The 23,785-nt window shown below is 45.0% G+C and overlaps 1 protein-coding gene across 5 annotated transcripts in view; it reads left to right on the top strand.

Annotated features, from left to right (window-relative positions):
* The first annotated feature begins 3,674 nt into the window (after positions 1–3,674).
* The window catches only part of LOC142464295 (uncharacterized), a 181,565-nt gene continuing 161,454 nt past the window's right edge, over positions 3,675–23,785 (top strand). For 3 of the 5 annotated variants that reach the window (XM_075567770.1, XM_075567768.1, XM_075567772.1), the window contains exon 1: positions 3,691–3,710. The gene's annotated coding sequence lies outside the window, so the exon portion shown is untranslated. Of the gene's footprint in view, positions 3,711–23,785 lie in introns of all 5 variants that reach the window. The other 2 variants (XM_075567769.1, XM_075567771.1) reach the window with 2 other exon arrangements.

Genomic DNA, 23,785 nt, shown 5'->3' with positions numbered 1-23,785 from the left:
TCCCCTTGTCCCTCTCTCTTTCTCTCCTTGCCCCCCTCTCTCTCTCCCTCTCTCTTTGTCCCTCTCTCTCTTTCTCTCTCTCTCCTTGTCACTCTCTCTCTCCTTGTCGCCTCTCTCTCGCTATCTTCTTGTCCCTCTCTCCCTCCTTGTCTCTCTCTCTCCCTTCTTGTCTCTCTCTCAAATCCAATCAAATTAGGTTTATTGGCATGACAAACAAACATTTTAGTATTGCCAAAGCTGAGTAATAGGGGGTGGGGGACAATGATTACACAAATACTAGGGGTAGGGTATAATGGTTATACAGTACATTAATTATTGGGGGTTGGGTATAATGATTGCAGGGTATATGGGTAACATTTACACATAGGGATTTGGGGGTTAGTGGGCGTCTCAGCCTGTGGCAGGTGCTGATGTAGTGTGCAGCTAGTTCTGATGTGGCCTCATCTTCTCCCAAGAGGATCGCTATTTTTTGGTTCTCTTCTATATCACTAAAGTTCTGGATAAGAACTGAGAATTTCTCCAGGTGTGCACTCCTCACTTCAGAGTATTGTGGGCAACGCAGCAGGAAGTGTGTTTCATCTTCTATCTCTCCTAGCTCACATCGCTGGCAGTCTCATCAGTTTCATCTCTCTCTCCTTGTCCCCCTCTCTCTCCGTCTCTCTCTCGCTCTCCTTTTCCCTCTCTTTCTCTCTCTTTCTCCTTGTTCCTCTCTCTCTTTATCTCTCCTTGTCTCTCTCTCTCTCTCTCTCTCTCTCTGTCCCTCTCTCTCTTTCTCTCTCTCTCCTTGTCACTCTCTCTCTCCTTGTCGCCTCTCTCTCGCTATCTTCTTGTCCCTCTCTCCCTCCTTGTCTCTCTCTCTCCCTTCTTGTCTCTCTCTCAAATCCAATCAAATTAGGTTTATTGGCATGACAAACAAACATTTTAGTATTGCCAAAGCTGAGTAATAGGGGGTGGGGACAATGATTACACAAATACTAGGGGTAGGGTATAATGGTTATACAGTACATTAATTATTGGGGGTTGGGTATAATGATTGCAGGGTATATGGGTAACATTTACACATAGGGATTTGGGGGTTAGTGGGCGTCTCAGCCTGTGGCAGGTGCTGATGTAGTGTGCAGCTAGTTCTGATGTGGCCTCATCTTCTCCCAAGAGGATCGCTATTTTTTGGTTCTCTTCTATATCACTAAAGTTCTGGATAAGAACTGAGAATTTCTCCAGGTGTGCACTCCTCACTTCAGAGTATTGTGGGCAACGCAGCAGGAAGTGTGTTTCATCTTCTATCTCTCCTAGCTCACATCGCTGGCAGTCTCATCAGTTTCATCTCTCTCTCTCCTTGTCCCCCTCTCTCTCCGTCTCTCTCTCGCTCTCCTTTTCCCTCTCTTTCTCTCTCTCTTTCTCCTTGTTCCTCTCTCTCTTTATCTCTCCTTGTCTCTCTCTCTCTCTCTCTCTCTCTCTCTCTCTCTCTCTCTCTGTCCCTCTCTCTCTTTCTCTCTCTCTCCTTGTCACTCTCTCTCTCCTTGTCGCCTCTCTCTCGCTATCTTCTTGTCCCTCTCTCCCTCCTTGTCTCTCTCTCTCCCTTCTTGTCTCTCTCTCAAATCCAATTAAATTAGGTTTATTGGCATGACAAACAAACATTTTAGTATTGCCAAAGCTGAGTAATAGGGAGTGGGGGACAATGATTACACAAATACTAGGGGTAGGGTATAATGGTTATACAGTACATTAATTATTGGGGGTTGGGTATAATGATTGCAGGGTATATGGGTAACATTTACACATAGGGATTTGGGGGTTAGTGGGCGTCTCAGCCTGTGGCAGGTGCTGATGTAGTGTGCAGCTAGTTCTGATGTGGCCTCATCTTCTCCCAAGAGGATCGCTATTTTTTGGTTCTCTTCTATATCACTAAAGTTCTGGATAAGAACTGAGAATTTCTCCAGGTGTGCACTCCTCACTTCAGAGTATTGTGGGCAACGCAGCAGGAAGTGTGTTTCATCTTCTATCTCTCCTAGCTCACATCGCTGGCAGTCTCATCAGTTTCATCTCTCTCTCCTTGTCCCCCTCTCTCTCCATCTCTCTCTCGCTCTCCTTTTCCCTCTCTTTCTCTCTCTCTTTCTCCTTGTTCCTCTCTCTCTTTATCTCTCCTTCTCTCTCTCTCTCTCTCTCTCTCTCTCTCTCTCTCTCTCTCTCTCTCTCTCTCTCTCTCTCTCTCTCTCTCTCTCTCTCTCTCTCTCTCTCTCTCTCTCTCTCTCCCTGTCCCTCTCTCTCTCCTTGTCACTCTCTCTCGCTATCTTCTTGTCCCTCTCTCCCTCCTTGTCTCTCTCTCTCCCTTCTTGTCTCTCTCTCAAATCCAATCAAATTAGGTTTATTGGCATGACAAACAAACATTTTAGTATTGCCAAAGCTGAGTAATAGGGGGTGGGGGACAATGATTACACAAATACTAGGGGTAGGGTATAATGGTTATACAGTACATTAATTATTGGGGGTTGGGTATAATGATTGCAGGGTATATGGGTAACATTTACACATAGGGATTTGGGGGTTAGTGGGCGTCTCAGCCTGTGGCAGGTGCTGATGTAGTGTGCAGCTAGTTCTGATGTGGCCTCATCTTCTCCCAAGAGGATCGCTATTTTTTGGTTCTCTTCTATATCACTAAAGTTCTGGATAAGAACTGAGAATTTCTCCAGGTGTGCACTCCTCACTTCAGAGTATTGTGGGCAACGCAGCAGGAAGTGTGTTTCATCTTCTATCTCTCCTAGCTCACATCGCTGGCAGTCTCATCAGTTTCATCTCTCTCTCCTTGTCCCCCTCTCTCTCCGTCTCTCTCTCGCTCTCCTTTTCCCTCTCTTTCTCTCTCTCTTTCTCCTTGTTCCTCTCTCTCTTTATCTCTCCTTGTCTCTCTCTCTCTCTCTCTCTCTCCCTCTCTCCCTCGTCCCTATCTCTCATTATCTCTCCTTGTCCCTCTCTTTCTCGCTCTGTCTCTCCCCTTGTCCCCCTCTCTCTCTCTCCTTCTCTCTCTCCCCTTGTCCCCCTCTCTCTCTCCCCTTGTCCCTCTCTCTCTCTCCCCTTGTCCCTCTCTCTCTTTCTCTCTCTCCTTGCCCCTCTCTTTCTCTCTCTCTCCTTGTCCCCCTCTCTCTCCTTGTCCCTCTCTTTCTCTCTCTCCTTGTCCCTCTCTCTATCCTTGTCCCTCTCTCGCTCTCTCCTTGTCCCCCTCTCTCTTTCTCTCTCCTTGTCCCCCTCTCTCTTTCTCTCTCCGTGTCCCTCTCTCTCTTTCTCTCTCTCCTTGTCCCCCTCTCTCTTTCTCTCTCTCCTCCTCCTTGTCCCTCTCTCTCTCTCTCTCTCTCTCTCTCCTTATCCCTCTCTCTCTCTCCTTGTCCCCCCTTTCTCTCTCTCTTCTTGTCCCTCTCTCTCTCTTTCTCTCTCCTTGTCTGTCTGTCTCTCCCACTCTCCCTCTCTCTCCCTCTCTCTCCCTCTCTCCCTCTCTCCCACTCTCCCACTCTCCCACGCTCCCTCTCTCCCTTCGCCTATTTACTTCTTCTGGGAGTTGAAGTTCTCCTTCGCTTTCAATATCATAGTGTTAGCAGACAGCTGAACTACAACTCCCAAAATCCCTTGTGTTAAAAGACCCTGCATTCGCAGGGATCAGCCAATCATCGCAGAGCTTTGGTAACCACACCCTTCCCCCTCCCACATATGGCTGCAGCAAGGTATGTTCAGATCTGCTTTGTTACCATTCATATTAAATACTCTGTATATAGTGTAGTATATTCACACGGTATCAATATCTCCTGCTGTATGACAGTGATACATTGTGCAATGTTATATATACTGACAACAGCGCAAAATATAGGAAACACTAATGGATAGTAGCATGGCTACAATTCGCTGGCTAACTAATCCCAGAATAGGTTAGTAATGTGTGGGAGAGAGTCCCCAGGAGAAATGCATGGGAAAGGATATTTTCTTTTTCAGGATCCCTTTCCATGCATTTCTCCTAGGGACTTTCTCCCACATATTATTAACCTATTCTGGGATTAAGCGAATTGTAGCCCATGCTATTATCCATTATTATTTCATATATGTTGCGTTTTTGTCTTTTCTCTTGTATTTTTCGTAGGTGTTTTGGTGTAGGACCACAGACAGTACAGGAGCATGGATTTGAAACAGATTGCATTCAATCTACTTATAGGTGCAATTGGAAGGTGTTTGATTTTGCACACTAATTGTTTTTTTTCCTGTGTGTGTGTGTGTGTGTGTTGTGATGTAGCCAAAGGTGACTAGCTAATGGATTTCTTCACACTTCACGTGTGTGTGTGTGTGTTTGTGTGTGTGTATATATATATATATATATTTTAGCATAGGTTGTGAACGTCTTTTTTCAACCTCCATCTACTATTATATTATAGTATCTTATCTTATCTCAACTTATTCTATAAACACCACAATTATTAAGGTTATGGTGGGTAAAAAAAAGTGACAAAAACCCTCCACAGTAAAGCATATAGCAACTGTAAATATTACTGTATTCTCATTTGCATGTCTTAGACAGGTCTGCAACCCTATCTTTCCCCATTATCGCCCAGCACACAGCGTTTCCACTGCAGCAAGGAATTCTGGGAAATGACATCAAGCCAATGCATTCTGTTTTAAACACAGCTTTTAGACAGAGGCTGGGACGAGATGCAAAGCCAGTAAACCCACATACATATATATATATACACACACACACACACACACACACACACACATTTAGAGGTATCAGTACCGTGTTAGCCGAGCTTCAATAATCAAAAAATAAATAGATGATGCCGTTCTGTGGCTAACGAAATGCTTTTATTTGTGCGAACTTTCGAGATACACTGATCTCTTCTTCTGGCGATGTTACAATGAATGAAGCAAAAGGTATACTTTTATATACACATATATATATATATATATATATAGAAAAGAAATACACAGCGCAAATCTAAACAGTTTGTTCCTGTGGATTGTAAAATTTACACCACTAATAGAGCCAATATTATTTAAATGAGGTACATACCCTGGTGTACACCTATCCCTACACACTGCAGCCAAATTAGGTCTGCGGCTCCACAGTCGCCGCCTTGAAGATATGTAGAAGCTTGACCTAGGCGCAAATATGACAGGGAAGAGAAAAAACACACAAAAAGAAATCATAGGGCAGTATATCTAATATTGCATAGACTTTAAGATGGTAAGAGATGCGCTTACACTGATTGGATAAGTAAGAGCCTGTAATCCTCTATGGGACTCGCCAACGTAGTTTTAACTCTGTGGCTGCTGGATCTCCAGATATCCTCTCCACGGGAACACAGCTGCTGCTGCTGCTGCATGCACTTTTTGTTCCTGGCACTCACGTTTCTCTATGGATGGATCTCATAAGAGGGGGGGGTGGGGGAGGGAGGGGATGGGGAGGAAATAATGGAAGGGAACAAAATAGTGTAAAATCGTTTTTAATCTAAAAAAGACTTATAAAATATAGCTATTCAACTCACATTCTGTGAGATAATAACAGGCAGTAGAGAGTATTTAGCGAGTCTCTCACACTCGTGTAGAAGCGCCGGTTACCAGTCCTCTCCGCAATCTCTGCTACTTCCGTGTCACGTGTTCGGACGTAGCATGTGACGCGGTGTGTGACGCGGCCCAGCTCTCGCGAGCTTCACTGTCTGCCAATGCAGGTATTCACTGCCGGAGCTCTCTGTAAATGTCTCTCTACACAGGCTCCTCGGCGTGTCTCTCTCTCTGCTGCAAGTCAACGCTGGCCCTACGCGTTTCTCCACTGACGAAGCCCAAGTGGAGAAACGCGTAGGGCCAGCGTTCATTTGCAGCAGAGAGAGAGACACGCCGAGGAGCCTGTGTGGAGAGACATTTACAGAGAGCTCCGGCAGTGAATACCTGCATTGGCAGACAGTGAAGCTCGCGAGAGCTGGGCCGCGTCACACACCGCGTCACACGCTACGTCCGAACACGTGACACGGAAGTAGCAGAGATTGCGGAGAGGACTGGTAACCGGCGCTTCTACACAAGTGTGAGAGACTTGCTAAATACTCTCTACTGCCTGTTATTATCTCACAGAATGTGAGTTGAATAGCTATATTTTATAAGTCTTTTTTTAGATTAAAAACGATTTTACACTATTTTGTTCCCTTCCATTATTTCCTCCCCATCCCCTCCCTCCCCCCCCCCCCTCCTCTTATGAGATCCATCCATAGAGAAACGTGAGTGCCAGGAACAAGAAGTGCATGCAGCAGCAGCAGCAGCTGTGTTCCCGTGGAGAGGATATCTGGAGATCCAGCAGCCACAGAGTTAAAACTACGTTGGCGAGTCCCATAGAGGATTACAGGCTCTTACTTATCCAATCAGTGTAAGCGCATCTCTTACCATCTTAAAGTCTATGCAATATTAGATATACTGCCCTATGATCTCTTTTTGTGTGTTTTTTCTCTTCCCTGTCATATTTGCGCCTAGGTCAATCTTCTATATATATATATATATATATACACATATATATATACACATATATATATATATATATATATATATATATATATATATAAAAACAAAAAACAAAGGAGAAAGCGCACAGCCCATTGCGTAAAAAGCGTAAAATTTAATACAAAAATAGAATAGAGGGAAACAAGCTCACACACAAACGAATAAAAAATATACAGGCATATAGTATATCACCACCACGATTCAGCACGGAGTCTCCTCCACAGCATGAGATGATACTTGCTGTCAGCTTCCAGTCCAAACGTTCAGACCTTGTGGGGCACAATAGATACTTTTGCTGGAGGTTCTTTGGTGTTAAGTTCCTCCAGGACAGGTTGATTGCAATCCACAATCAACACTGGGGCTCCTTGCAGCAGGAACAGGATCTCACCACGTGTGTTCCGTCCCCAGATGATGACGTAATGCCGTCGCTGCTATCCTGACGCGTTTCGTCAGTGATTGACTTTCTCAAAGGATATTGTCCCATAAACTGCAGCGGATGTATATGTACAGAAACGGTTGCCTAGCAACCCATAGTGCATTAAAAATGACTCCTAAACAATTATACAACTGCCTTAATAAACTTAAATATCAAAGAGATGCATATATGGGCTATTTGGAAGGAAAAAGAAGAAAACAAGCATGAGTAAACCTCACATTTGTACATTCTAGCTATTTGAATAATAACCTATTGATAAATCAGGGAGGACATACTAGAGAGATAAATTTAAGGAACAGAAGGGTATGGGAATTGAACATAGGGAAGGTGGATGGGAAAGAATGTAGAGCATGTTAAATATGGAGGGGGAAGATAGGGAGGGGGGGAAAAGGGGAAGGAATGGGGAACAATTCCTCTATAACCTCTATTAATACATAAATGGTGTAATACAATGCTTGTCCCAATATACATGATCGTCAAATAACATAATTTGTCCTCATACCTAAAAAAACAAGAGAGGCATTTTTCAACAAAAAGAGAACATGGGGGTAAGAGCAGTCATTGATCCAAAAAACAACTACACCTCACACAATAGTGCTAGTGTCTAGAGACTCATTGAATCCACCAGGTGCCAATGTGGATAACTGGTAAATCCAATAAGTCTCACGTTTACATAATAACTTGAAACGATTACCCCCCAATGCGAGAGGCGAGATGTATTCTAGACCAATAATTCTAAGTGATTTGGGATCCTTATTATGAACCAACTCATAATGTCTATAGATGCCATGACTGCAAACACCATTGATGGTGTTTCGTCTGTGCTCTAAAAATCGAGCACAGAGAGGACGTGTGGTGCGGCCCACATATTGTTTGCCGCAACCAAACGTCAGTATGTAGATGACATACATGCTTAAACATGTAATGGCACCCAAGACACCATGTGTGTTTCCCCTGACCAAGGAGACAAATTGATCAGACACCGTCAAGTGACCACAGGTGATACAGCGTGACCTGCCACACCTGTGGTTTCCAGGGGTCCTCGACATGACAGAAATTGATGAGTGACTATTCTTAATTTTAGTTGGTGCCAGTATATTTTTCATATTCCTGGCTTTCCGAAATATTATTGATGCTTTATTTGGTAAATGTGGCCCTAGATGGGGGTCAAATTTTAAAATATCCCAATGTTTATTGAGTATCCTTCCAATAGCACTGGATGATTGATTGAAACCTGTTATGAATCTCAAAGACATAGGCGTATTAGGAGTATGTATTTTTATATACCTAGATGTATTATCCCTCTTAACTCTAGATTGTACCAAAAGTGTTGATCTATCTAACATGGTGAAAATAAATGTGAACTAGCGCTAAAGTGTAAAACACAGTGTGATATTAAAAAAAACTTCTAATAAAGGATGGCTGCCCGGTGATACTGCCAGTACTAACAGAATAACATAAAATAGAGAAAAACCTGGCGCCAAATTGTCAGTGGAATGTCCTGTACTCCTCAAGGAATCCGCACACTTGCTCGACAGACCATGCAAAGAAATAAACACAAACAAACAAAAATCATAGCGCAACACTGTAGGGTGAGCAGTAATGCACTAATATAAGCAGACAATTAAGAATCCTAGCGACAATTAAAACAACTATTTATTAAAAAGAAGAACTATGCCAAGACAAAGGACCGCAGGTCATCTGGGACACAAAAATTGGAGCCCTACTTACAGACAGCAAGGCTTAAACTCGCATGGTAGGAACAAGTCCTAGATAGAGATGGTCTCCCTGCCGGGTGATGTCTCTGCTCCACTGCGGCTCAAACTCCAGTCAGTCCCTACGATGGTAGCCGGAACCTCTCCGGCCGTGGAAGCTGGTGTGCGGGGTCCACAGCTCTGCACCGCGTGTAGACACACGCCTCACTTCCTCCTCCGGAGCAACGGGAAGTCTCTGCGCGCCCGCGCGCGATAGTACCCGTGGCCTTAAAGGGACAGCTGGCAGGCAGAATGAAAAGCAGGTCTCCAAAGCCAAACGACCATAAACGTCCAAAGTCAATCAAACAGTGGCTATGCCACTAGCCCTACGCGTTTCGTAGATGTCACTCTACTTCCTCAGGGGCTGAAAACAATGATACTTAGTGACACATTAATATACCCTAGCAAATTAAAATTAATTGATCGTTTATAATTAAAACGGCCTGTATGTCATTAGTACCAAATCACTACATGGACTCTTAAACATACATAACATCAAACACATAAAAAAAAAGCACATAAAAACAGCAATACCAACATATGTCAAAATGTATACACCCTAATGTCATATGCATATTAAATAAACCAACATTGGTATGAAGATATTCAAACTCTCCCCATGGGTATACTCGATTGCTACACAAAATCCCTTTACTCTTAATTCAGCAGGTGTTGCACTAGTCAATGACGCAGTAACTGACTCTCTCCTAACAGATATCCCTAGACCAATCTATTTACCTAAAAAAGAACCCAATTCAAAATCTATATTGAGACCATTGGGGGACAAGGTCTTCAGTTCATAGATCCAAAAGGCCTCACGTCTATTTATATGTTTAATAATGTCCCCACCTCTCCAATCTGGAGTACATAGCTCAATGGGTTGACAAACCAGGCCCTTTGGGTCTCTGCCATGATGCAACATAAAATGGTGGGACACACTGTGCGTTGTTAGACCTTTCTTTATATTATAGACGTGTTCGTACATACGTCTTTGAAAGGTTCTACCTGTGCGTCCCACATATTGCAAGCCGCATGGGCATTGCAACACATAAATTACAAATTGTGATTTGCATGTAATGTGTGACATAATCTTGTACACTTTATCAGTAACATTAGATCTAAACTCAATGCTACACCGACTGTATTTACAAGCTATGCACTTTTTGCATGGTTTGAATCCATTAGGACCCTTGGTACTTCTCATTTTATCCCTCCCTTGATGTAAAGGACAACTGGGTGCCAATTTGTTTTTAAAATTATTTGCTTTTTTAAAAATGATGGAAGGTCTCGGAGTTAGTACCTGTGATAGTGTAGCGTCCTGTAGCAAAATTGGCCAGTGTTTGGCAAAGATGTTTCTTATTCTAGGGGTCATAGCATTATATTGTGTAATGAAAGAGATGTTACTCCTTCCTTGGTCTAACCCTTTATCTTTATATTGAAGGAGCTTATTCCTGTCCATATCTTGCACCAGGGATATTGTGTTCTCAAGTTCTTCTATAGGGTAATTCCTTTCAAGAAACTTTTCCTTGAGTTCATCAGCCTGTACCGCAAAAGACTCCAAATTTGAGCAATTGCGCCTCAGGCGGATGAACTGCCCTTTGGGGATGTTCCTAATCCATTGCGGATTGTGGTGACTTTTGGCCATGACGTAATTGTTGGCCTGTACAGGTTTCAAATACGTTTGAGTGTGTATTTGATCATCGGTGATGTGAATATTGAGATCTAAGAAATTAATAGTATTCTTATCATATTGGCAAACAAATCTCAAATTTCGTTCATTCGCATTAAGGTATAAAATAAATTCATCTAATAACTGCGGCGCTACATTGATGACGTTATTTTTATTTGGGATGGGGATTTGGAGTTATTAGATTAATTTATTTTATACCTTAATGCGAATGAACGAAATTTGAGATTTGTTTGCCAATGATGAACTCAAGGAAAAGTTTCTTGAAAGGAATTACCCTATAGAAGAACTTGAGAACACAATATCCCTGGTGCAAGATATGGACAGGAATAAGCTCCTTCAATATAAAGATAAAGGGTTAGACCAAGGAAGGAGTAACATCTCTTTCATTACACAATATAATGCTATGGCCCCTAGAATAAGAAACATCTTTGCCAAACACTGGCCAATTTTGCTACAGGACGCTACACTATCACAGGTACTAACTCCGAGACCTTCCATCATTTTAAAAAAAGCAAATAATTTTAAAAACCAATTGGCACCCAGTTGTCCTTTACATCAAGGGAGGGATAAAATGAGAAGTACCAAGGGTCCTAATGGGTTCAAACCATGCAAAAAGTGCATAGCTTGTAAATACAGTCGGTGTAGCATTGAGTTTAGATCTAATGTTACTGATAAAGTGTACAAGATTATGTCACACATTACATGCAAATCACAATTTGTAATTTATGTGTTGCAATGCCCATGCGGCTTGCAATATGTGGGACGCACAGGTAGAACCTTTCAAAGACGTATGTACGAACACGTCTATAATATAAAGAAAGGTCTAACAACGCACAGTGTGTCCCACCATTTTATGTTGCCTCATGGCAGAGACCCAAAGGGCCTGGTTTGTCAACCCATTGAGCTATGTACTCCAGATTGGAGAGGTGGGGACATTATTAAACATATAAATAGACGTAAGGCCTTTTGGATCTATGAACTGAAGACCTTGTCCCCCAATGGTCTCAATATAGATTTTGAATTGGGTTCTTTTTTAGGTAAATAGATTGGTCTAGGGATATCTGTTAGGAGAGAGTCAGTTACTGCGTCATTGACTAGTGCAACACCTGCTGAATTAAGAGTAAAGGGATTTTGTGTAGCAATCGAGTATACCCATGGGGAGAGTTTGAATATCTTCATACCAATGTTGGTTTATTTAATATGCATATGACATTAGGGTGTATACATTTTGACATATGTTGGTATTGCTGTTTTTATGTGCTTTTTTTTATGTGTTTGATGTTATGTATGTTTAAGAGTCCATGTAGTGATTTGGTACTAATGACATACAGGCTGTTTTAATTATAAACGATCAATTAATTTTAATTGGCTAGGGTATATTAATGTGTCACTAAGTATCATTGTTTTCAGCCCCTGAGGAAGTAGAGTGACATCTACGAAACGCGTAGGGCTAGTGGCATAGCCACTGTTTGATTGACTTTGGACGTTTATGGTCGTTTGGCTTTGGAGACCTGCTTTTCATTCTGCCTGCCAGCTGTCCCTTTAAGGCCACGGGTACTATCGCGCGCGGGCGCGCAGAGACTTCCCGTTGCTCCTGAGGAGGAAGTGAGGCGTGTGTCTACACGCGGTGCAGAGCTGTGGACCCCGCACACCAGCCTCCACGGCCGGAGAGGTTCCGGCTACCATCGTAGGGACTGACTGGAGTTTGAGCCGCAGTGGAGCAGAGACATCACCCGGCAGGGAGACCATCTCTATCTAGGACTTGTTCCTACCATGCGAGTTTAAGCCTTGCTGTCTGTAAGTAGGGCTCCAATTTTTGTGTCCCAGATGACCTGCGGTCCTTTGTCTTGGCATAGTTCTTCTTTTTAATAAATAGTTGTTTTAATTGTCGCTAGGATTCTTAATTGTCTGCTTATATTAGTGCATTACTGCTCACCCTACAGTGTTGCGCTATGATTTTTGTTTGTTTGTGTTTATTTCTTTGCATGGTCTGTCGAGCAAGTGTGCGGATCCCTTGAGGAGTACAGGACATTCCACTGACAATTTGGCACCAGGTTTTTCTCTATTTGATCTATCTAACATGGAAACTTTGTCAAAAGACTGTTTGACAAGTTCCGAGTCAAACCCCTTGTCTTTGAATTTCTTCTCAAGTATTTTAGATTGGGATATGAAGTCACCGTCCTTCGTGCAGTTCCTCTTCATCCGATGAAACTGGCCCAATGGGATGTTATTGAGCCAGCGGGCAGCATGATTGCTGTCCGCATGAACATAATTGTTTACACTGACCGGCTTGAAATGTGTTTTTGTTAAGATGTTAAATTCATCATCCACACCCAGTATCAAATCCAAGAACACCACTGATTTGGCATTGATTTCAAAAGTAAATTTCAGTCCTAAATCATTATCATCAAATTAATTCAAAATGTTTCTAAAGATATCCTCCTCTCCATCCCAAATTATAACTAAATCATCTATGAAACGGCCATAGTATACGCGACACGCCCCAAGCGCAGCACACCGCCACACGGCAAACTCCTCCCAATAGCCCTTGTATAGGTTAGCATAACTCGGGGCGAATCTCGTACCCATGGCCGTTCCACAAATCTGTAAATAATACATTTCATCAAACAAAAAATAGTTATGTGTTAATATGAATTTAATACTTTCAAGTAAAAATATTTTTTGAATAGAGGGGATGGTAGTATCCTGGTTCAGCCAGGAGCTTACTGCGTCGATACCCCTGGAATGCACAATGGAGGTTGTGGCAGGACGGGCTCGCGGCGGGGGCAGTAAGACGCTAGACACGATGGGAAACTTTAAACACTAGTGGTTTATTAGCCACAACCAAAATAAGTACGGGTGCACTGTCCCTTTAAGAAACTACTTTCTTGAAAATTAAAGCCTAGTCCCGTTAGGGACACTAACTCACTTCTTGAGCCCTTACTAACAGGACAGCCAGCTAATCTGGTCATGCCCAAAACGTGCTACACAAACGATTACCAATAAGCATAATAATAAAGTCTTATCTGTTATGCAGCTCCAACAGCAAACAGGAACACTGTTCCGGGGAGCAAGCTGTGTCCAGCCTCGCAGCAATCTGTATCTTTATCCTGGGTTGGGGTCCCAGCTGCTCCCAGCAGCAAAGCTCCTCGCAGGACTGGGGACCAGAGCAGCAGCAGCTGCTACGGCTTCCAAGCCGGGAGAGTTATTTCCATCTTCCTGTGGATAAACAAGCTCACCTTGTGTGAGCAACTTCCTGCTTTTTAAAGCACTTGTTTCACTCATGAGTTCAGCCCCTGTTTAATCAGTCTTCAGCTGTGCTTTCTCTGTCTGTGGAGATTAACACTCAGTGATCTGGCTGCAGCATCTCTCCATTCACTGTCACAGCCTACTGAGTCAGTGACTCTGTCACAACGTGTATAACAATGATACATCACACGTTGCCCACAAGAATGTGGGTTTCCATTTTATCTCGGAGATGGAGTCGACGACATGCAGCGTGTCCCTAATATGAGACCTCAATGAGGCCACTATAGGATGAAGAAAATAGCCAACATATTGGGACAGGCATGCTGTCAACGAATCCACCCCAGAGATAATGGGCCATCCAGGGGGATCGATGAGAGACTTATGAAGCTTCGGCAGATGGTAAAACACAGGTATACGAGGATGATCATTAAATAAAAACTTTAATTCTGATCATGTCAGAATGCCATCTGTATGTGCTCTACCCAAGAGATCCCTGAGTTCGATTTGATAACTGGATGTGGGATCAGTGGGCAGAATAGAGTAAGAGGCAGCGTCACCCAGAAGCCTGGACGCCTCCCTTAGATAGGCCTCCCTGTCCTGGATGACGATGCCCCCACCCTTATCAGCCTGTCCAATAACGATCCTCTCATTATTTTTGAGAGCATCTAAATCAACTCGTTCTGATTTAGGGAGATTATGTCGAATTCTAGAAGGCCCTGAACAAAGATGTTCAAAGTACTCTAGGACCAAATTATAAAAGGAATCGACATAACCTCCCTTCGATTGATAGGGGAAGAAGAGGGACTGCGGCCTGAACGGCGAATGCATAACAGCCAAATTACTTACCTGAGAAGAACAGGTCAAATCTGTAGGAAGTATAGTCAAATTAAACTCATCCAATGATTCCATAACTGCCTGTGTTGAGGTCCCACTTTCCACCAATAAGTGGGACAGCGCATCTAAACAAAGAGAATCATTCGTCAGTGAATCAACAGTATTATCAGAAATTTTCTTACCATTTTGAATATTAAAATGTCTTTGAAGGATTAATTTATGAATATAACAATTTAAATCAACAAATAAGTTGAATGCATTTGGGCCTGTACTGTGCGAAAAGGATAACCCCTTTTCCAACAATGCTTGTTCATAAATTGACAGTTGAAATGACGATAGATTAAATACCCCCGTAGATTCAGGTATAACTATTCGTCTTCTATGTTCCTTATTTCTTTGGACGGCCCTGCCTGCACTGACCCCTCTAGTCAACAGATAGTTTATACTGTTCTGTGGCTAACTAAATGCTTTTATTTGTGCAAGCTTTCGTGATACATGCAAACAAAAGTGAGTCAATAATTGAAAGGATTCTGATTATATATATATAAATCTTCACGACAGCTTGTCCCGCCCCTAGTCCCGCCCCAAAATAAATTAATTGAATACATTCCTAGTAAGAACATTAGTTTTTGACATAAGTTTATTTATTGTATTACATTATACTACAGTGTGTGTGTGTGTCTGTGTGTGTGTGTGGGTGTGTCGGATCTAGAAAAAAAAGCCAAATGTGTAACTAGTTTCCTGAACCCATTAACCAGTGTCAGGATGCCCCCGCTTCACAATATCTAAAGCAGCAATCCCTCCTGGGATCTTACCTGATCCGCAGTCCCTCATTGTCCAGGTACCCTCATTCCCGCAATGTTATATGTTGGAGGGGAGGTCTTCCCTACCTGTCTTCTGGGTTAGGGGGGATTCCTATGTCTCCCGCTCGAGAGTCAGATCTGGAAGAAAGCAGTTTAGGTTATTTCGATGTAGGTATAGCGCAGTTAGGATATATAGGGTAAATAAGATATCCAGAGTGCGTGTGAGACAGAGCGAGTGTGAGTGAGTGAGAGAGACAGACAGACAGAGAGAGACACACAGAGGGAGAGACAGACAGACAGACAGACAAAGAGACAGACACAGAGACAGAGAGACACACAGAGAGCCACAGAGAGAAAGAGAGAGAGAGATACACACACACACACACACACACACACAGAAACACACATACACACACAGAGAGAGACACAGAGAGAGAGAGAGACACACCCACAGAGCAACACACACAGAGAGAGAGCGACACACACAGCCTTTGCTCTTAAGCAGAAATGCTTTTAAGTAGAAATCTTTAAAGTAGTATGGAGGTTTAAAAAAGGAAGTTGGAACCATTGATCTGCTTCTCATCTCATCTCTTGTCTTGTCTTTTCTCAGGTAAAAACATCTCAAATTGTCTGTTTGTCCTGCAATCATCCTACCCTGCTGTCTATTTAGTTCAATTTAGGTAAAAACATCTCAAATTGTCTGTTTGTCCTGCAATCATCCTACCCTGCTGTCTATTTATTTCAATTTAGGTAAAAACATCTCAAATTGTCTGTTTGTCCTGCAATCATCCTACCCTGCTGTCTATTTAGTTCAATTTAGGTAAAAACATCTCAAATTGTCTGTTTGTAAATCATCCCCCTATTGTCTTAATTTAATTCATCTTTCACACTTGTGCAAGACAACACCCACCTTTGAAAAACCATTTGCTTTAACTACCCTCACATGTGCTAAATAAGTTTGTTGTACCAACCAGATGACTTTCTAAATGTATATAAGTAAACTCACAACAGCCAATGCTGCTTGCAGCCTTTGCTCTTAAGCAGAAATGCTTTTAAGTAGAAATCTTTAAAGTAGTATGGAAGTTTAAAAAAGGAAGTTCAAAAAGAAGTGGAAAAAGTGGACACAATCTACTGCTTCTGATTCCTGCATTTGATCTACGCTGGAAAGGAGGATATCATCCCAGACTGCACATCTCAACACATTACTATTGCTGTGATGCCGCTTTTACTTTTTATATTTGCTGTAACTTCACTTATTTTCAAATTATGCACTTCCTTCCACCAGCCTCATCATGTATCTAACTCTATTCATATTTCGCCATCTCTCCTTACTTCACCACTTGTCAGTTCACATGAACTCCTCTCTTACCTGCGCCCTCTGTCACCACACAGCTATACCTCCTGCACTAAAATACACCCCTACAAATCATCCTCACACATTCTCTTTCTGTCCATGCTTCTCCTCCTTGCTTCTGGGGATATCTCTCCCAATCCTGGTCCCTGCCTTATTTCTACTTGCTCTCGTCCTCGCCTTCCACATGCAACTTCTACTCCTTCTGGTGTTAACCCCTCCAACCTCATACCCATCCCCTGCCACCCTCTCTCCTCTCTCCCTTTCTCCTGTGCGCTTTGGAATGCTCGCTCCCTTTCTAACAAGTTCCTCTCTGTGCATGACTTCTTTCTCTCTCACTCCCTGCTCCTATTTGCCATAACTGAGACCTGGCTCACTCAGACTGACTCTGCTCTGGAAGCTGCCCTCTCCTATGGTGGCCTTTCCTTCTCCCACACTCCGCGCCCTGGTGGCAGGGGTGGAGGCGTGGGGCTCCTGCTCTCCTCTCTCTGCCGCTACCGAACAGTTTCTACTCTCCCCTCTCTTGCTTTTCCCTCCTTTGAGGTTCACACAGTCCAGATCTTCTCTCCTCTCCCGGTCCATGTGGCGGTCATCTATCGCCCACCTACCTATACTCATACCCCTTCTGCCTTTCTCTCTCACTTTGAATCCTGGCTCTCTTTCTTTTTCTCCTCAGACTCCCCTTTTCTTCTCCTTGGGGACTTCAATTGCCACATTGATGACCCCTCTCTCCCTTGGGCTTCCCGCTTTCTTTCTCTAACCTCTTCTTTTGGCCTTCAACAGTGGACTGAAGCCAGCACCCACAAGGATGGACACTACCTAGACCTGGTTTTCCCTAAAAACTTCTCTCTCTCCGACTTCTCCATCTCCCCTTTTCCTCTCTCTGACCATCACCTCATCTCATTTTCTCTCTCTCGCTTCTCTCCATCTCCATCTCGCCCTCGTTTTTGCAGAAACCTGCGCTCTATTAACCTACCAGCTCTTGATTCCACTTTACGCTTTTCCCTCTCCTCTCTCAGTTCTGCTTCAGACCCTGACAACCTGGTCAGGAACTACAACTCTGCCTTATCTTCCTCTCTTGATCTTCATGCCCCGCTTTCTCTCTGCCGTCCTCGCCCTTCTAACCCCAGACCCTGGCTAAACTCCCACACACGCATGCTGCGTTCCTCCACTCGTTCCTCTGAACGCCTCTGGAGGAAATCTCATACTCTCGCAGACTTCCTTCACTACAGATTTATGCTATCCTGTTTCAACTCTGCCCTCTCTCAAGCTAAACAAACCTACTTTTCATCACTAATCAACACACACAAGTCTAACCCACGCCGTCTCTTTTCTGTCTTTGACTCTCTACTCAGACCACCCTCAGCTGCCTCCTCTTCTTCCTCCATCTCACCTCAGGACTTTGCTGACTTTTTTAAGGAAAAGGTGGAGTCCATACGGCAGAACATCCCATCTGTTGCCTCCTCCCATCCCACAATGCTTCCCAACTCTCCTCCTGCCTTTCTTGACTCTTTTTCCGCTATCTCGGAGGAGGATGTGTCACTGCTGATCTCCTCTGCTCCCTCTACCACTTGCCCTCTTGATCCCATTCCCTAACATCTCCTAAAACCTCTTGCTCTTTCTATAATCCCTATGCTCACACAGATCTTTAACTCTTCCCTCTACTCTGGTACCTTTCCATCATCCTTCAAGCATGCAACAGTCATACCATTACTCAAAAACAGCAAGCTTGACCCTACCTGTCCTTCTAACTATCGAACTGTCTCCCTCCTGCCTTTTGCCTCCAAACTCCTTGAACGTCTTGTATTCTCTCGATTGCTACACTTTCTCCACACCTATTCTGTCCTAGACCCTCTACAATCTGGCTTCCGCACTGCTCACTCTACTGAAACAGCCCTCACTAAAATAACTGACGACCTCCACGCTGCCAAAGACAGAGGTCATTACACTCTGCTCATATTACTTGACCTCTCTGCAGCATTCGACACCGTGGACCACCCTCTTTTCCTTCACATTCTCCATACTCTTGGTATTCGGAACAAAGATTTATCCTGGATCTTCTCTTACCTCTCCCATCGTACCTTCAGTGTCTCTTTTGCTAACACCTCCTCCTCCTCTATTGATCTCTCTGTGGGGGTACCCCAGGGCTCTGTCCTGGGACCCCTTCTTTTTTCTCTAGGTGACCTAATCACATCTTTTGGGTTTAAATATCACCTCTATGCTGATGACACACAAATTTACCTTTCAACCCCTGACCTTACACCTGCTATACAGATCAAAGTTTCTGAATGCCTCTATGGAATATCATCCTGGATGCCAATCCGCCGACTGAAACTTAACATGGCAAAAACAGAGCTCCTTATACTTCCTCCCAAACCTGGCCCTACTACCTCCTTCTACATTGCTATTGGAAATACGATCATTCACCCAGTAGCCCACGCACGCTGCCTAGGGGTTACACTTGATTCCTCACTCTCATTCTCCTCTCATATTCAAAACGTTTCTAAAACTTGTCACTTTTTCCTCCGCAATATCACAAAGATACGCCCTTTCCTCTGTTACTCAACTGCTAAAACTCTGACTCAGGCCCTCATTCTCTCACGTCTCGATTACTGCAACCTCCTGCTGTCCGGCCTTCCTACCTCTGACCTGTCTCCCCTTCAATCTATCCTAAATGCTGCTGCCAGAATCACTCTACTCTTTCCTAAATCTGTCTCCGCATCTCCCCTCCTGAAATCCCTCTCCTGGCTTCCGATTAAATCACGTATCTCACACTCAATTCTCCTGCTCACTTTTAAAGCTTTACATTCTTCTGCCCCTCCTAACATCTCAGCCCTAATTTCTCGCTATGCACCATCCCGACTCTTGCGTTCTGCTCAAGGATGTCTTCTTTCTACCCCCTTTGTATCTAAAGCTCTCTCCCGCCTTAAACCTTTCTCACTTTCTGCCCCACACCTCTGGAATGCCCTTCCCCTCAATACCCGACAAGCCCCCTCGCTATCCACCTTTAAGACTCACCTTAAGACACATCTGCTTAAAGAAGCATTTGAGTAGCACTGGATAATCATGGACACATGACACATAAAGCTTGGCCCCCTGGAGACGCACTTACTAGTATTCCCTTCTACTGTCTCTGTACGTTCTCCCTACCTACCAATTAGATTGTAAGCTCCTCGGAGCAGGGACTCCTTCCTTAATGTTACTTTTACAGTATGTCTGAAGCACTTATTCCCATGATCTGTTATTTATATTATTTGTTATTTATATGATATGTATTACTACTGTGAAGCGCTATGTACATTTATGGCGCTATATAAATAAAAACATACAATACAATACACACACACACAGAGACACACACACAGAGAGAGGGTGAGAGACAGAGAGAGAGGATGAGAGACAGACAGAGAGAGGGTGAGAGAGAGTGACACACAGAGAGAGAGAGAGTGACACACAGAGAGAGTGACAGAGAGAGAGAGAGAGTGACACAGAGAGAGTCAGGAGGTGACTGACGGTGGGTGGGCAGGTGACCGATGGTGGGTGGGTGTCTGTACACTTACTCACACTCTCACTCATACACACTCTCACACTCTCCCTCACACACACTCTCTCTCACACTCTCTCCCTCACACACACTCTCTCTCCCTCTCACACACTCTCTCCCTCACTCTCCCTCTCCCTAACACACTCTCTCCCTCTCTCTCACACACTCTCTCTCCCTCTCCCTCACACACACACTCTCCCTCTCTCTCACACACACACACTCCCTCTCTCACTCCCACACACTCTCTCTCCCACACACTCTCTCTCCCTCACACTCTCTCTCCCTCACACTATCCCTCTCTCCCTCACACTATCCCTCTCTCCCTCACACTTGCTCTCTCCCTCACACTCGCTCTATCTCCCTCACACTCGCTCTCTCTCTCAATCATACTCAGTCTCTCTCTCTGTCCCTCACACTCGCTCTCTCTCTCCCTCACACTCGATCTCTCTCTCTCCCTCACACTCGATCTCTCTCTCTCCCTCACACTCGATCTCTCTCTCTCCCTCACACTCGCTCTCTCTCTCCCTCACACTCGCTCTCTCTCCCTCAAACTCGCTCTCCCTCTCTCCCTCACACTCTCTCTCTCCCTCACACTTGCTCTCTCTCGCTCTCTCCCTCACGCTCTCTCTCTCTCCCTCACACTCGCTCTCTCTCCCTCACACTCGCTCTCTCTCTCCCTCACAATCGCTCTCTCTCCCTCACAATCGCTCTCTCTCCCTCACACTCGCTCTCTCTCTCCCTCACACTCTCTCTCTCTCACAGTCTCTCTCCCTCACACTCTCTCCCTCACACTCTCTCTCCATCACACTCTCTCTCTCTCCCTCACAATCTCTCTCTCCCTCACACTCTCTCTCTCCCTCACACTCTCTCTCCCTCAGACTCACACACTCACACTCACACACTCTCTCACACACTCTCACACACTCTCTCACACACTCTCTCACACTCTCTCACACACTCTCTCACACACTCACACTCACACACACTCACACACACTCTCTCTCATACTTTCTCACATCCGCACCTCCGCAGTCAGCTGTCCACTGTGGCACCACTGGTCTTCCGTAAGGGTTTAAATATTAAAAACATCTTGGCCCCAAGTAGACTCAGTGAAAAAACAGTTGAGAATAGTTGTTCACAGCTAGTATCTGGAAATACAAAGTGTGGCAGATCTAGGTGTTTAATGTGTGGACATCTTCATCTGTCGGACACTTTTTCTTCATTTAGCAATAAATCTGAATACACAATAAAAGGTCCAATCAACTGTCTCTACATATATAGTGTATGTTCTATCTTGTCCATGTAAATTGCAATATGTGGGTCGCACTAAAAGAGCACTGTGTGTCAGATTCCTGGAGCATAGACGTTCCGTCATTAGGGGAGTGTTGGCACACAGTGTTCCTCGACATTTTTCCCAAGTGCATTCTAAGGACCCGAAGGGACTTGTCATTATGGGTATTGAAAGTATTCCAAGTACTCTACTAGGTGGAGATAGATTCAAAACACTTTGTATGAGAGAGTCTTTTTGGATATACTCACTTGGTACACTTTCTCCCAGGGGTCTTAATGAGTGTTTGGATACAAGTACACTGGTTTAGTGTCCTGCCTCTGCTGTTCTCTGCATTGCTGCTCTGGTTGCTATTTTTTGGTTCCTCTCTCCCTTTCCTAGGATAGGGTTCTGTGTATTTTTGAGAGGAATCATCTATACTATACTATAATTCCTTGATTAGATATTACTCTATCGTCATTCCAGTTTGATCCTTTTTAATAATTTTAATAATTTTTGATGTAATATTGTTGATGTTATGTATGTACAGTACAGGCATACCCAGGTTTAAGGACACTCACTTTTAGTACACTCGCGAGTAAGGACATATCGCCCAATAGGCAAACGGCAGCTCGCGCATGAGCCTGTCAGCACGTCCTGAACAGCAATACCGGCTCCCTACCTGTACCGAAGCTGTGCGCAAGCGGGGAGACTATAGAGCCTGTTACAAATGCTTTATTTACATCAGTTATACACGTATATGACGATTGCAGTACAGTACATGGATCGATAAGTGGAAAAAAGGTAGTGCTTCACTTTAAGTATATTTTCGCTTTACATACATGCTCTGGTCCCATTACGTACGTTAATGCGGGGTATGCCTGTATATAAGTTTTTTATGAATATGAATTTATTATTTTTATTTATTTTTTGTTAGTATTTAGTATTTATAGTTTATTTGTGAATGCTGTTCTCATCACACAAAGAATTAAATAAATATATATTTAAGATTTTTTTATTTTTTATATGGTGTAGTGGTATATAATTGTTATATTGTTATTATATTATATCATTGGATTGAGTTAATTTTTGGAATTAGAATTAAAATTATTATAGGTTTAGGTTTAAAAATTAATATTTAAATTTGATATATATATACTAGCTGATATACCCGGCGTTGCCCGGGCGTGGAAGGGCAGAGGGCATGGAGTGGAAGGGCGGGGGCGTGGATTAAGGGGCGGGGAGGGCAAAGGGCAGGGGGGCAAAGGACAGGGAGGGGCGGGGGGGCAAAGGGCAGGGGGGGCAAAGGGCAGGGAGGGGCAAAGGGCAGGGAGGGGCGGGGGGGCAAAGGGCAGGGAGGGGCGGGGGGGCAAAGGGCAGGGAGGGGTGGAGGGGTGGGGGGGGCAAAGGGCAGGGAAGGGCGGGGGGGGCAAAGGGCAGGAAGGGGTGGGGGGGCAAAGGGCAGGGAGGGGCGGGGGGGTGCAAAGGGCAGGGAGGGGCGGGGGGGGCAAAGGGCAGGGAGGGGCGGGGGGGGGGCAAAGGGCAGGGAGGGAGGCAAATGGCAGGGGGGGCCAAAAGGCAGAGAGGGGTGGGGGGGCTAAGGACAGGAAGGGGCAAGAGGGCAGGGAGGGGCAAGAGGGCAGGGAGGGGCAAGAGGGCAGGGAGGGGCAAAAGGGCAGGGAGGGGCAAGAGGGCAGAGAGGGGCAAAAGGGCAGGGAGGGGCAAAAGGGCAGGGAGGGGCAAAAGGAAAGGGAAAGGCAAAAGGAAAGGGAGGGGCAAAAGGAAAGAGAGGGGCAAAAGGAAAGGGAGGGGCAAAAGGAAAGGGAGGGGCAGGGGTGGCAAAGGGCAGGGAGGGGCGGGGGTGGCAAAGGGCAGGGAGGGGCAAGGGTGGCAAAGGGCATGGAGAGGCGGGGGTGGCAAAAGGCAGGGAGGGGCAGGGGTGGCAAAGGGCAGGGAGGGGCAGGGGTGCCAAAGAGCAGGGAGGGGCGGGGGGGCCAAAGGGCAAGGAGGGGTGGGGTGCCAAAGGGCACGGAAGGGCGGGGGGCCAAAGGGCAGGGAAGGGCGGGTGGGCCAAAGGGCAGGGAGGGGCGGGGGGGGGCCAAAGGGCAGGGAGGGAGGGGGGCAAAGGGCAGGGGGAGGGAGGGCAGGGGGCAAGGGCAGGGGGAGGGAGGGCAGGGGGCAAGGGCAGGAGGAGGGAGGGCAGGGGGCAAGGGCAGGGGGGAGGGCAGGGGGCAAAGGTCAGGGGGAGGGCAGGGGGCAAAGGGCATTGGGAGGGAGGGCAGGGGGGGCAAATGGTATTGGGAGGGAGGGCAGGGGGCAAGGGCAGGAGGAGGGAGGA

The sequence above is a fragment of the Ascaphus truei genome, chromosome 12 (genome assembly GCF_040206685.1).
Source record: "Ascaphus truei isolate aAscTru1 chromosome 12, aAscTru1.hap1, whole genome shotgun sequence".
NCBI lineage: Eukaryota > Metazoa > Chordata > Amphibia > Anura > Ascaphidae > Ascaphus > Ascaphus truei.
Note: the sequence above shows the minus strand (reverse complement) of the source record. Positions and strands in the feature narration are given on the sequence as shown.